Below are 10,668 nucleotides of genomic sequence, written 5' to 3' on the forward strand. Positions count from 1 at the left end.
TAAAGCTCCCCCTTCAGCATTTAAGGGGATGCAGGCTATCTCACTGGTTTTTTGTTTTTGTTTTTGTTTTGTTTGTGGAATAGTCACCACAGGTTTAAAATCAATGGTTCTTTACCCATGTTCAGGGTAAGATCTAGTTCACAGTGTCCATCCTCTTGCCTTGCCTGGGTTGCATTGAGTGAAAAGGAATTGCCTTGAGCCACACATAAAACATATGATATAGTCAGTGTATATAAGTAACAAAACTTGTTTTATATTTCTGTATTTTTATTAAAGTATAAAAAATGTTGCCACAAGAATATAAAACTGGTGGGTTGAATGCATATGTAATATTGATGGGGTCAAAGCAGTCCCTTGGAGCACTGCTGTTGTTTGAGCAGGCTGTGCAGACTGGTCTTCTGGTTCACAGCAGCAATGGGTTGGACACTCACCTCATGGGTAACCGGTGAACCAGTGGAGTTAAGAGCACAAAATCAGAGTTAGGAGCTCCTCCTTAAGGAATGTGTTCAGCACTTACATCTCTGTCCCCCCGCTCATTCCCACTCCTGAATGTGCAACCAGGGCCTCGCTCCCTGCTCCTCATCAGAATGGAGCATAATCTGAAGAGACAAACCAGTTCACTGTCAATATCACATTCTAGCACCCTCTTTAGGGAAGCTCAAGTGCAATCTTTTAGGCAGATTATTGAAGCCTGCCTGTGGAAAGGTTTTTGGCATGGATGAGTTTTCACTCCAGTGGGTGTTGGAGAGTTTCAGATTTTTCCTGTGTAAAAGAACAGATGAATTAGCGAGCAGCTTGTAACTCTTACAGCTTTAGTTTTCCCTTGGCTGTCAGTGAATTCAAGAAAACAGCTGCTAGATTCCTGACAAGTGGTTCACATAGCTGATATAATTTAGTTTCTCTGCCAAAAAACCCCTCTACTTTTCTATTTAATTGAATCACAGACTGGTTTTAAAGTTTTTATCAGCTGCAATGGGTAGGACGAGTTCTGTAAACATCATTTTCCAAGACTCTGTGTAATTTGCCTCACTGGTCTATTAAAATGCTGAAACAGATTTTCAAAGGATTTTTAAAACTTCTGCTAGGCTACTTTCCCTCTCCCCTATCTCCCTATCTTGCAAAAATGTTTGAAATAAATGGGCTGTTCTCAAAGATTAATAAAGTAAAGGCAGTTTGCTTTTGGGTCACCTGAATTCCTCTCAAAAAATACACTGCTGATTTCTTACCATTTTATAATTATAGGACCGTGGAAGTAGCTTGGTCGCTATTTTTTTATATAAAATTTCAAGTTATTAGAACTTGTGCCACCTTACTATATACTTTGCTACATGTGATACCAGTTGTTTGAGGTATAAATTCCTGTTATTCATAACCAATATGCTCTTTTATCTTCCCCATAGCTTTGTCTTTGCTTCTGATGGCTTAGTTCCAGCTGACACTGTTGTTTTTCTTCATAGTGCCTGACATGATGCTATGTTTTGGTTTTAAGACAAAAACAATGCTGATAACACACCAATAGTTTAGTTGTTGCTGAACAGTGCTGTACAGAGCCAAAGATGTTTAGTTTTTTCATTTTCTTGTACTGTCCTGCCAGTGAGGCACTAGGGGACCCCAAGGAGGTGTGAGGGACAGAATCAGTACATCTGATCTGAACTGGACAAAGGGATATTCCATACCATATAACATCGTGTGGAAGGAAAGTTTGAAAAAGATGGGAGTTCATCAGGCTTCCTGTCATTGGGGTCACTGGGCTACCTCAACATCAGTCAGCAGGCGGTGAGCAATTGTCTGTGCATTGTTTGTTATATATATACATTTATATATATATATTTGTCATAACTATTATCCTTTTTTTTTTTCCTCCCTTTTCCTTTTCTCTATCTTAGTAAATAGCTCTGATCTCAATCCACGTGTTCTACTTGTTATTTTTTTTCTTTTGATTCTCTCCCTCTTCTCACTGTAAAGAGAGGAAGTGAATGAATGTCTGCCTGATGCTTAGCCACCTGCCAATTCAAACCAAAACAGCCCTTGATATTTTGCTTGGTCTTCAGCATTGGGAAATAAGGGTGTATCAAAATGTGCATAATGCAGCTATATCAGGAGCTTCAGTAACCCTCAGCAAGTTTCTGCAGTGCAGTATGCAGTAGGCCTGTTGTTAGTAGACAAGTATGGCAGTAGCATTGGCAAAGAAAAAATAACGAGTGTAAATTTTCCCATTATTACCTCTAGAGGTATTTTATGTTCCTATTTGAAAAACAACTACTCTAAAGCACATTTTTTACCCCACCACCTTATCCTGCTGGACACCATTTAGATTGGCCTCAGAAAAAAACAGTGACAAGCAGTTTGTGAGAAGCTAAATCCATCTTAAGATTTTCCAGCTTCCCCACAGCAGCTCTGACAGATCTGCAGAGAATGGTGATGCATTCACAACTGGTGTTTCTGCAAAGCTGTGGTGCGTTTCTTTGTATTCAGAAAGCCCTAGTGTGCCTTCTTTGTGATTAATAGTTCAGCAGGACTTCTGGCAATTTTCTTCATTTTTTTTCTCTTCCTCTCCAATTTAACTGCTGTCTAGGAACATCTAGCAACATCTCTCTCCAATGACATTTTGCTGAAAGCACTGGGTGATTTGGAACAAAGCTTCCCGTTGAGAAGTTTATTGACGACTACAGCAGACGCAAGCTTCTCCTTCCCTCTCCCTCCCCCCCCTTTCTTTTTTTCTTATTAAACATAATTAATTCACGTCACTGGTGAGCTTCTAATACTTGTCATGATCCCAGCCCTCCAAAAATTGAAGAGAGAATGATTAAGAAGCAGTTTGGATTAAATGTTAATAGTTGTTTGGTTATTTATCCAATCTCCCAAAGAAATACTAAGAATTACTTCAAGGAAATGGGATTGCTGGATACAGAAATCCTTAAGCTAGCAGAAATGAGCATGAGGTTAGACCTGATCAAACCCATCTGAAGTACAGCCATGTGAGAAAACAGCAATCAGCTTTGCTCTATATTCATTTTCAAAGTTGCTGGCTAGCCCATATAAACTAACCTCCAAAAGAAATCTTGTAAAAGTTACTCAGCGGCCCTTGGCAGAACTGAATCAAGTGGACCCATTCAAGAATATGATCAGTGGCACATAAGACAAGTTGGTTAACTTACCCAAAAATTTTTGACAGATTTTCAAGATAAGCCCGTCTTTCACATTGCTAAGAAGAAGTAATGCCTGCCTGTCCAAAGCAGAGCTGCCTAGCAGTCAGGAAAAGTAGAATGACACTTGATGATTCCTTCCTCTCTTCTCCTGATATCAGTAATCCTGTAAATGTTGTCTGCTTTCAGGACTGAAGACTTCTTGGAAGACCACTTGGAGTATATACCCTTGGAAGCAAGCTTTCTTGCATTTCTGATTTGGGAAAGAAAATCAATGGGCTTCGCTTCAGTACTGATTTGATTTTTCACAGCTTGGACTTAGATGTGTTTTCTTACCTGGGAAAAAATACGTGCATTCCTATTGGTTATCTTGTGATGAGAAACTTCCCAAAGGACCAATGGAACTCTGAAGCAAGTCCCAGCCGCCAAGCAAAACTCTTGCTGAGCCATTCTGCTCATTTTTGGATGTTTGTTTTTTAAAATAGCTACTTTTCTACAGGGAAAGAGGAAAATTGCCACAGGAACAAGTTGTCCCCACAGTAAACTTTTATTGTAGTGTAATGGTTTCCATCAATAGGTTAAAATAAAAAAGAAGGGAGTTAGAAGGGAGTTAATACTAATTCAAGAGTCATTAAAACTCAGGCATTGACATAGTTCCCTGTCACAACACTAATTTTAAAAAATGGGCAGTAAAAATATATTGAGTTACTTTCCCTATTAAAGCAGTAAGTATCTAAGTGAGAGGAGTATGGGAAGATGTGTAATGCAGATCTCTAAACCAAACATAATTCATTTTGAAAGTTCTGAATAGAAACACCACTGCATTTATGTGTCAATGAGGAAAATGTGACCTAACAAAAAGTTTTAACATTATTTTAATCATTTAACATAGGGGCATTCTTCGCCTCAGTGATTCATTTAGGTTAAGATCATGATTTCACTACACTGTTATCAATAGAAACTGGACTCTGATGCCTCAGCCCATCTAAAACAGACACGTTCCAGATCAGAAGGATTAGCTAAGGGATTAGGGATCCAGTTTGAATGAAATGAACCTGCCTAGTGTTGGAGGCAAGGCTTTTTTTCTAATGGCTTCTAATGGTAGTCATTAGAAAGTGGTAGACTTCCTAAGAGTAAGAGAGTTGAAACCAAGTTAAGCTCACTTAGCTACAAAGACAGAGAGAGAAATCCATTCTTGAATAGTAAATGGATTGACCTTATAATGAAAATTTATACTTTCTGTTAACTTCCTCACTGAAAGAAATAATTTTCAGAATGAAATACATCTTTCAAATGTTTCAAAATATATTTTGTGACAGTACACAAATATCTCTGGAGGAGTACCTGTGGGATCAGAAGTCTGTGAACACAGGAAATCCATACCTGATTAAGAGAGATAGTATGTTCTTCATTTCTGCTTGCAAGAGATTATTACTTTTCATTCCTTTGTGATTGCATATGTCCTATTCTTACAAAGTGAGGTGCCAGGATCTCTGGCAGCATCAGAAGAAGAGTCAAGTCATGGAATGTGAGTCATGTCTTCACAGACAGATTACTCCGTGTTCTGGTTCTATCAAAGGATGCAAAATGATAAAATTGTATTACACTGAAAGGTCAATTCTTTCTCCTTCAGGAAGGAAATGTGGAATCTGATTAGCAGGTTAAAGTCACTTATGATAAAGGAAAAGAAATGTACTATTAGCTGGTGTAGTCACTCAAAATAATGTGAAAGGTTAAATGAAGGATTGCTCGGCAGCTGATAGATATTTAAGTTATCATACACAAAGCCATGTAGTAGTGGCTTTGTCCAGACAACAGTAGGAATATTGGCAAAATTCACTGACTATGGCACTTACACACTTCTTATTCATTCATCTGTAGTCCTGATGTGAGTTAGATATGTATCACACCTAATTCAATTAGCCAAAGGACTCACCATGCAGGGAACAAAGAGCATAACAGTAGTGTATGAAGAATTAATTCAGTTGATTAGAAATGTTAGAAAAAAATGTTTCAGGTCTTCTAGCCCTAGCAGTCATAATTCTATATTCCAGATTGCTTCAGGATCATTAATGTAAGCTCTGGCTGTTTGCTGATAAATCTGTCTGAAATGAAATCCTAGGTTACTTCACTAGTAATGTCCTTTTTACAGCCCCTAAACATTGCTGAAAAGAGCCTGTCACAAATATTTCACATTCATCTTCCATTAGGGCTGTAGAAAATCACGTTGGTTTTTTTTTTTTTTTTGGCCATTAAACATGTAAACAGTACTAAGTATAAAAAATGACAGTAGGGTGAGGGTTGGAGGGAGCAGAGGGCAAAGGATTTTCACAGTGCAGAGCAGTAGACTGGATGGGTTAAAATAGGAGTCTTACAAGAAAGTGCAGGCAATGATTTTTTCCACAGTGCTTGTTCTGTGGAGAGCTATGAGATATCAGTACTGAAAACTCTGAACTTCCTCTAGTATTGGAAACACAGTGTATTTAATTGCAACAAAATGAACTTCTGTGGAAAAGAAATGGTGATTAAATGGTCCTGGTGCAAGGAATCAGCTATATGCATGGTACAGACTGCTGTGCCCTCTCTACATAGAGAAACGATATTGGATGTTTTATATCTAGCTCAAGGGTTTAGAACACTCTTTCAATTCAAAAGTTCAACACTTGAGTATTATTGGATTACCTGTGCATTCAGGCTGATTTGTGGAAAAAAAAGAGAGCAGGCAACATTCATAAAAAGAGCAAAAATGTCATGAAGATTTGAGACAAACAGTCACAAGGAGACTGTTCCTATTGTTTAGTGCCTGTGTGTGTTAAAGAACAAATTCCTTTTTTCTTCATCCCACTCCTGTTGCAGTTAGAAGGCCCTTTTACTCACAGCTTTTCATGCACACTGATCACCAACATTGCCAGAGAGGAAAATCTCCATGAAGATCCCTCTCACCTTCAAGAGATTAAGAAACACAAATCATACCATTTATTGTTGCATGTCTCAGGACCTAAACTGCAGACGTATTTGTGGGTACAGAAAAGACATAATACTTTACCACAGTGTATTTTGCAGCAACTAATCATAGAATCATAGAATCGTTGGAGTTGGAAGGGACCTTTAAAGGTTATCTAGTCCAACTCCTCTGCAGTGACCAGGGAAATCTACAGCTAGATCAGACTGTTCAAGCCCCATCCAGCTTGACCTTGAATATCTCCAGGGACGGGGCTTTCACCACCTCACTGGGCAACCTGTTCCAGTGCCTCCTTATTGTAAAATACTTCTTCCTTATATCCAATCTAAATTTCCCCTCTTAAACCACTTCCCCATTGTCTATCACAACAGACCCTGCCCAAAAGTCTGACTCTTTCTTTCTTATCACCTCATTTTAGATGATCTATCTACTGAATTAGCCTTCTCTATGCAGATCTGGTGTCCTCTACATTTTTCCTATGAATCTCTTATGTCTGGACGTAGGACATCAGATCAGCTGCTCCAGTGTCATATAAGTTACTTTATAACACCTAGGGATGGCAACAGGGAACATCAATTGCCACTTTGCATGGGAGAAAACTCAGAACTGTGACAAAAGTTTAATTCTTAATATTTCATTTCTCACATATGCAGAATTTACGCAGTAGTCAAGGAAGTGATGGATGAGAAGGTTTTCTTATACCAATCAAGAGAAAGGCTGTTTGACACACCACTTTTTGAACAAGTTTGCAGGAGGCGATACTCACTGATTTCCTGTTGTTTGTCGGGGCAGAGGCGCCATTCTTAACATATAGTCTGCCTCATGTTCCTTTCTCCCTGGTGCATGGTCAGACAGCTGGGAAATTAAGATAAAAAGTTGAAAATGGTAATTATTATAGAAAGAACCTCTTAGAAAAATGGAAAACATCTATCCTTGTGACAGTTCATTATGAGACTTACTACCACTTAGAAGCTGTAAAAATTTTCACAGTTTCATACAAAACAGGAAGATAGATTGCAAGGACAACTAGAATCCAGAAAAAGAATGCACATTGCAATGCAGTATCTTTAACTGTGGATTTTATGCCAGAAAATACCACAGTTTCCATTTAACTATAATTTCAAATGCAAATATTGTTCTTAGAATGAAGCAGATGTTGGGCTTTTTTTTTTTTTTTTTTTTTTTTTTTTTTTTCTCCTTTTTTTTTCTTTTTTCCCCCAGGGAATGAGCAGTTGTTAATCTATGAATCTTTGTGTTCTGTGGAAACATTTGAATGCCTTAGTGAATAAGCGTCAGTGGTAGTCAGGATTTGCAACACATTTCCAGGCAGGCTATTATTAGTTCCATGTTTGGAATAATTATCGAGAAGTAGTAGACTGTTACTATGATAATTCCAGATTAGGATGAAGTTGGAGGAGTTTTATTTATTGTTATGCTAGAAGATTTTGCTACACTTGACTGTAAATTGTTACACTAGTGAATAGGGGACAGATGCTCCTACACATAAATTGTAAGTTACTTTGACAACTAGAGAGAAAATAAAATCCTCTGGGGTGAAGATCCTAGTTTATCAATCCAACAGTAAAGGTAGCTGCACCTGGCTTGGTTTCAGGTGTCACTGGAGAAAACAGTGCACAGACAAGAGAATATCTTACTCTCCTCTGGATCTAGGCTGTATCTCCCTTCCTTACTCACCCCACAGTACATATTCTTATATCATATATAAGTATACATTCTAAACTATCACAATTTTGTTTTCTCTCCTCCCTCTCTCCATAGCACATATGTGCAGAAACAGGCTGTGCCCCCACCAACCTGACCTTCCCATCAGTGGGGCTGGGGTGGTGATAACAACAAGCTTTATGAGAACACTGACTGAAAATACCCAAGAACATGACTAAAACAGAGGGCTTGACATCCTGTCCCAATTTGGTCTTTGGCATTTAGTCAGCTGTCTTTGTGTATATGCATCATAATGTTGCCTTATTTGATAAATGTATTTCAAAGCATGATGCATTCAGAAGGTGACTGCGCTGCTGCAGCCAGCCCTTATGGGGTGAACACTGCTGAGCTAGGTTCTGGAAGCTGACACCAGTACTGTCCTCTGATTGGCACAGCAGGAACAGGGATGTGCCCTCCAGGAGGCCTGGAGCTGCTGAAGCAGGTCTCATGGCCTGGAATGGAGAAGGCACCAAGAGGAAAGGAGTGCAGGGACTAGAGCACGAGCAAAGAGGAGAGCATTTCATTAATCACATACAAAGAGTTGCTTCTAAATGCTTAGGGACCAAACATGAAGAGAGACAGTGTCCTGTAGAAACATGGGTGTTTCAGAGATCTTTTGGGCTGGGCACAGGAGGAGCAGAACCTCTTGCCAAAGAAGCACAGCACACACCAGTGCAGTTGCACAGCTCCATTCAGCACCTTAATCTGCCCCTGAACAAAAACAATTTTGTTGTGTTAATTAGAACTGGGAATCAGCCTTTGATGTTAGACTAATAAAACTGCATTTTCCCACCCTTGATTTTCATCATTTAGAGAAGCAACATAGGAAAAAAAATTGGCTTGACTTCCTTCTGGCCAAATGCTCCCCTGAAATAAATTGGCACAGCTTCACATGAACCAATGATTCTTTGTCTGTTTGAACCATCACAGAAATTGGATCAGTAGCTTTTATGAGATTTCAAAGGGAAGTAAAGGTTATTTATGATAATGAAGACATATATAATAAAAAATCAAAACACCAATTTATGCATAAGGGAAAAGCTGTATTGTAAAATGGTGTTTAGAAACATAAAATGCCGTGCAAAATCCTGTTAAATGAAAAGGACACATTATTCATCTGTATTTATAGATACAGAATGCTGACCAAATGTACATTTTATGTCTTTTTTAATACAGTGCATAAATTATATTTGGATTATCTGTCATGATGGAATTTCATTCCATCAAATGAAATGAAATAAAAGAGTTTGTACTCTTTTGCTTTGCTATTCAGACTGAGTATTTGTTCCTGATTATTAAATAAGAGAATTTAGACCTTAAGCAGAGTCCTTTTCATTTCAGTAAAGTGGCAATAACATTGGCTTGGGTCAGGGGACTGGTTGAACTCCAGATTCGAACATTGTTCTAAACTATATATGCTGGGTGTGAAATCTGGATCACGTGTAGGTCTCAAACATTCAAATAAATGCATTTGCTTTGCAGAATTAGACGCTGAGCAATGTGCTATTTATGTCCCTTTGTAGCATGACTAGGAGTTGTATAGTGAAAATCAATCTTCACATATCATGTTTGCATCACTGGGTAATCCAAAGGAGAACCCATGGTCATTTCTTTGATCAAGGCATTTTCTCTTTGTTTTGGCTCTTGGTAATACCACTAGAAATTTCCAAAGAAGACAATTTTGCAGTGGGACATTAAGTCAGAAGCTGTCTGTTTTTCCTGATTGTATCAGAAAGTGGAACAGCATACTCTTGGCCATTAGTGTTCATTAGTGTAACAAAAATTACTAGTGTGGTTAATGCCTGTTTTGCATGGTGAGAATGTGCTGTGGTTTTGTTTTTTATTCTTCTCTATTTTGTCACAGCACTGACTGGTGTGATACATGGATAAAATTAGAAAGGAAAAACAAACAAAAAAAAGCAAAACAAAACAAAAACCCTCAAAATAACCCTCAAGGAACTAGAGTTGATGACTGTCATGCAAAACTATTTCCTCTGTTCACAAAGTTTAACCAAATCAGGATTATTTTTAACATTGTTCCTGTACACTGCTGGTCTCTATATATCTCATATTTTTAAACTAAGTAATTTAATTTTCTAGAAGACAAAACACAATTGTGACCTTGAAGGCACTATGGGGCAAAAAATTTCACTGTGTTTTGGTAACAGGCTATTAACCAATACTGTTGGAGATTTAGCTGCCTTTTCCTGCACAACTTATTGTCCAGCCCCATCTTGAGCTAACACTTGCCTGGTTTCATGACTCTAGAAAAGATGAACACCTTGCCTTTTCCCTGTAGTTGGTACAGTGCATCCTGCCACTGTCCTACCTGTGTTTGAGGCACAAATACCTGAAGTTCCACACTCAACCATTGCATTATGTTCTTTAAGGAATGGTGCTTTCCAAATCAAACATTGCTGACTTTTGTTACAATCCAAACGTTGATTTCATTGTTTGCACACCTACTAGCATGACAACTCTACTCTATATGTTTTCAATTTTATTGCAACTTGGAGCTGGCTCTGAAGATTTCCCATCTGGATTTCTACATGGAGGTCTTCTAAAACACTGAGACTACTTGACAGCTATTTTGCTTTTCACAAAATCCACTAATAATGAATAGCCCTTCATTATTTATCACAAAATGTTTTATTTTTGTGATCTTTACATCATGATATAGTATCAGTGCTTATTCTGTTAAACTTCATTTGAATAATATATTGTTTCTGAAGACTCATATGTACCTCATTTCTTTTCTTCCTCTCAGGGGTAATGCCCAGATTTTTTTATATCCGTCATCTTAATAACTGTTTTTGGATCGCAACATACTTTTAATTT

General features: G+C 38.1%; 1 long non-coding RNA gene across 6 annotated transcripts in view; it reads right to left on the bottom strand.

Moving 5' to 3' along the window:
* Positions 1–267: 267 nt before the first annotated feature.
* Positions 268–10,668, bottom strand: part of LOC122155247 — a 17,553-nt gene continuing 7,152 nt past the window's right edge. For 3 of the 6 annotated variants that reach the window (XR_006167194.1, XR_006167191.1, XR_006167193.1), the window contains exons 5-7: positions 6,875–6,963; positions 3,159–6,089; positions 268–762 (exon numbers count right to left, since the gene is read on the bottom strand). This is a non-coding gene — a long non-coding RNA (uncharacterized LOC122155247). The remainder of the gene's footprint in view (positions 763–3,158; positions 6,090–6,874; positions 6,964–10,668) is intronic. The other 3 variants (XR_006167196.1, XR_006167195.1, XR_006167192.1) reach the window with 3 other exon arrangements.

The sequence above is a fragment of the Centrocercus urophasianus genome, unplaced genomic scaffold (assembly GCF_019232065.1).
Source record: "Centrocercus urophasianus isolate 14NV4802_14NV808 unplaced genomic scaffold, USGS_Curo_1.0 seq_11, whole genome shotgun sequence".
Lineage (NCBI taxonomy): Eukaryota > Metazoa > Chordata > Aves > Galliformes > Phasianidae > Centrocercus > Centrocercus urophasianus.